Source organism: Argentina silus, assembly GCF_951799395.1.
Source record: "Argentina silus genome assembly, chromosome: 19".
NCBI lineage: Eukaryota > Metazoa > Chordata > Actinopteri > Argentiniformes > Argentinidae > Argentina > Argentina silus.
In genome coordinates this window covers 11684653-11689168 of record NC_139673.1, presented here as the reverse complement: position 1 = coordinate 11689168, position 4516 = coordinate 11684653, and positions in this window count along the sequence as shown.

Below are 4516 nucleotides of genomic sequence, written 5' to 3'. Positions count from 1 at the left end.
TACTAATATCTTTGTATATGATATCATTTATGTTCCTTTTTGTGTGGGATGTGAACTAGGAAAAGTTTGTTTTCCTGGGTCGTGTTCATTCAAAGCCCACCTGGATGGTTGTCTACATTGAGCAGTGTCCCACTTCCACTTGCCTCCCCCTGTGTGTTCGGGGCATGGGAAAGAGTCTGGAGTCAACAGCAGTCTGTTCATGGACAAGGTCTGGCAGAGTTCTACACAGATTGGGTATCGTGTAGTAGGACACACAGACAGCTATTTAAACATCTATCACATCACCCAGACACACATCAGGCTAGTGTTTTCTCTCTATCTCTCTACTTCCCTCTCACACTCCCTCCTTTTTCCCTTTTTCTCTCTCTCTCTCTCTCACACACATTCTCCATTTCCTCCCTACTTTGTCAGACTCTTGGCAGCTGTTGACCAGTGCTCATTGTTAGCCTCCACCATTGTTCAGCCTGACTTATACCCCTTAAATGGCCTGTAATTGACCCCTTTACACACCTACTGGAGGTCTGTCAAGGCCTCCTAGCCTGCAGCGCTGTGTGTGTGTGTGTGTGTCTGTGTCTGTGTCTGTGTGTGTGTCTATGTCTGTGAGTGTGAGTGTGTGTCTGCGAACAAGGTGTCAGGCAAATAAAGATACTGGTGTGTCAGACTGGCTAGTTTCACTACACGTGAAATCTTCCATTGTGTCACAAACTAGGAAATTGATCTTCACAGACTGGTCACGAGAGTGTGTGCTGTTTATGTGCTTGCGGATGTGTCTATTTGTACTTTTTATTTGACTGAGTGAGCATGAAAATGTAGAGATTAGGGGATGCTGTTCACGCTGTCACTGACTAATTGAAACACACACACACACACACACACACACACACACACACAAACAGTCAGTATTATCAGGGATATAGTTGAGCTGACTGTTGCTCCTGGCTGTTACACTGTTACTCATACATGTAACTGAGAAAGCCACCCAGCCACAGAGCTTGTCCCCTCTGTCCACTCATGTGGAACATAAGGATATATGTGTGCCAGTTAACAGGACAACTCAAGCGGGACCAATGTGATAAAGCCCATTAGGAACCAGAGACGGGGGATGTATATGTAGGCTATGTCATTCTGGTGTAATGGAGGGCCTTCTTGAAGTTGTTGAACACTCAGGAAAGGATTTCTCAGGAAAGGATTTCACACTGAGATTGAAGGGGACTTTTAATAGAATGCTGCTATTGTGCTGCTGTATATATCATTGCTTATTTTCGTAGGAAGTCTCTTGACATTTTCCAGGTTTAGTGAATTTGTGATTGGCAACAAGATGTATTCCTGCTCGACACAGGCCAATGTTATGTTAATATTTCATACAATTATTACAGTAACAGGTAAACAATTTCTCTTCTTCTTTCTGGCTTTCTTTTCACTCTATAGTTCATGAATAGAGATTAGTTTGTAGATGACTTGTGTATATTTGCTCTTGTGACATTATTAAGCACCAGTTTTGAGGAACACTTGATGGGGAGGCATAGCCTGTGGTGATATTTGAATTTCCTGGCTCCTTTTGGGTTTTCACAAAAGCTATTACACTTTCTAATGGTTGTTATTCTGTGGCCTTAGTGAATAATGTGGGGTCAGTCTGGTGTCATGCATTTGAATAATTGGGAGTCTGCAATACTACCCAGTTTAATGTGCTTTTCCTCACAGCATATGAGTTTTGTCATGTGTCAGGCTGCATCTGTGTGCGTGTGTTTGCGTGTGTGTGTGTGTGCGTGTGTGTGTGTTTGTGTGTGTACAGTACATGTGTCTTTGTGTGTGCCCCCAGCATGGCTCGCCTTGCGGTCACATTTAACAGCCTGCCTCCCTCCTGTTTAAGATAAGTCTCTAATCATTCACACTGTGTGTGTGTGTGTGTGTGTGTGTACAGTAATGCCCTCAGACGGCTTTCATATGAGTGTCTGTGTGGATCAGCCCATCTCCAGGGATAATAATGAGCCCTCTGGGTGAGGGGGTGGGGGGGGGGTGGGGGCATACAGGGGGTTACTGGAGATATTATTGTCTCTTGCTCCCCCCCCCCACACACACACACACACACATCCTACGCTTAGTCTCAACCAAGTCAATGGTGGTGTTGTTGGGGCTTTATTGAAAGAACTCCATGGGCCTATGAACCTTGGGGTGGAGGAAGCTCTCTCTTTCTACTCCTCTCCATCCTCCCTCCATCCTCTTCATCCTCATCACCTCTGTGTCTTCTTCTCTCTTCTTCTCTCTTCCACAGTCTCTGCTTCATCCTGTTGTTTTTACCAACACCTTGATTCCATGTATAATGAATGACTAAATGACTAAAAAAGCAAAAGATGAAAATAGCACAACAGAGATTCAACAAATATCAAAGACTGACTGGCTGCAATAGTGTTTCTTGAGTCTTCATTAACAGTAAGAGATCATTCTACAAATCCCAGTCACCCTCTCGTCCCTATGAGCTCTCATAACTACCCATCCTGCATTCCACTCCTCTCCTTCCTCCAGATATCTCTATTTGGTCTTCTTCCCTCCCTCTCTGCTCCTCTTTTCTCTCCCTCCTCTCTCCCCAGCTCGAGGATGTCTAGCCCAGGGTAATGTCTCTGATGCTCTCCTGTGGCCCATCCGATCTGACCCATGCTGCACCAAGGCTTTCATAACAAGCCTTTTGCTCAACAGAGATCTGGAGGCTGCACTCAACAAGTTACGTAATACATGCATACTGTAGCCGCAATAACACGTTTTATATCCTTCTATTCATTATGAAGCTGTTTGCTCAAAACATGTCGTTTTTTTCGTCAAATAGAATGGAGAAATTACGTGAAGCTCCTCAGTGAAGTGACAGTCCAAAAACGTAGTTATTGTTTGACCTCCAGCGATAAGAGCCAAGGATATTTTGTGAGGTTACTGCTGGAAACCACATACCCACGACAGGACGGTATAGGAATACTGTACTGCGGTTGTCTTGGATACACATTTCCATCATCTATTCATTATGTGTGTGTATGTGTGTGTGTGTGTGTGTGTGTGTGTGTGTGGTTGTGTGGTGTGTGTGTGTGTGTATGTTGTTGTGTTTGAATGTACATGTACATGTAATATCTGTGCGTGCTATGCATGTCTGAATCTGCTAATGTAGCAGGACAACTCAAGCGTAATGCAATGCTGTATGTATGTATGCATGCCATGTATATACCAGGGATCTGTATACATGCAGGTTTTTTACATGAAGTTTGAAGAATGGCATCAATCTATCATCTGTCATCTGGAGAAGTCTCTCTATACTAGCACAGGGCTCTACTCCCCCTAGTGGAGAAAGGCTAGACGCGTGCCTCTTTCTGTTTAACAACTGCACTTCCGCCTGCGTATCATGAGTTTTTATGTGCCCATCAAAGCAGTGCAGATAGGGAATCATCCATTAATGGCTGCACAATTAGAGAGGGGGGTTTTTTAGAGGCCGATACATTTCAATTTAGGAGTTGTAAAACCAGTGAGTAGGTCATTAATTCCAGGCGCCTGTGAAGAAATAGAGTCGGAGGTCAGGAAGGCCTGATTCCGTTTCAAACGGCTTTTATGAATGAATAATTCTCTCCTTTATTCGCCCGCTTAATCGCTCTGGCATTATCTATCACCTGTAACACACACACACAGCAACTTTCTAAACATAACTAAACTTAACTAAACTTCAAACTCTATCGTCCCCTCCTTTCCTCACTCTTTCTCTTGAATTTTTCTTTTTTCTCTCTCTGTACTTCTCTCTATTCTGGCTCCCTCTCTCAGTGCCCACAGCCCTCATCCCCCCATTTCCCCATCTTCCCCATGGTTCAGTCTCCAGGGGGCCTAGGGTCCTGTGATCTCGTGTCTCACATGATGGAGACTCATCTAATCCTGTTAGAACTCAGCATCCTCCACAGGAGGGAGAGGAGAAGGGCCAGGTGGGGGGAGAAGAGGAATGGATGGGAGAGGAGAGGAGGGGAGAGGAGAGGAGAGGAGAGGAGAGGAGAGGAGAGGAGAGGAGAGGAGAGGAGAGGGGGAACAAGGGAGAAGAAACAAAAAAGAAAGAAGAAACAGAGCATATAAGAATGGATGCATTCCAAAGTGTGTGTGTGTGTGTGTGTGTGTGTGTGTGTGTGTGTGTGTGTGTGTGTGTGTGTGTGTGTGTGTGTGTGTATGCATGCGCTCTCTCTTCTCCTGGGACCGTCCCGCTGCTCCCCCTCATCTCCGACAGCCTCTTCTCAAAGTGTGTGTTTTTCCCTCTCCTGTCTTCCCTCCTCTCCTCATCCACCGTCTCTGCTCTGAGAAAGGCCCCATCTGAGCCCAGATGCCTACAGCCCCCCAAGCCCCCATACACAGGAGCCCCTAAGGCTCCCCACTATACCACATGGAATACCAAGGGTCCCCCCAGGCCCCTCACACTGTGGTAGAGCAGCAGCTTTTCATGGGGAAATCATCCAGAGGGGAAAACGTGTCTGGGAATACAACTCAAGGCATGGTTCAGTAATCA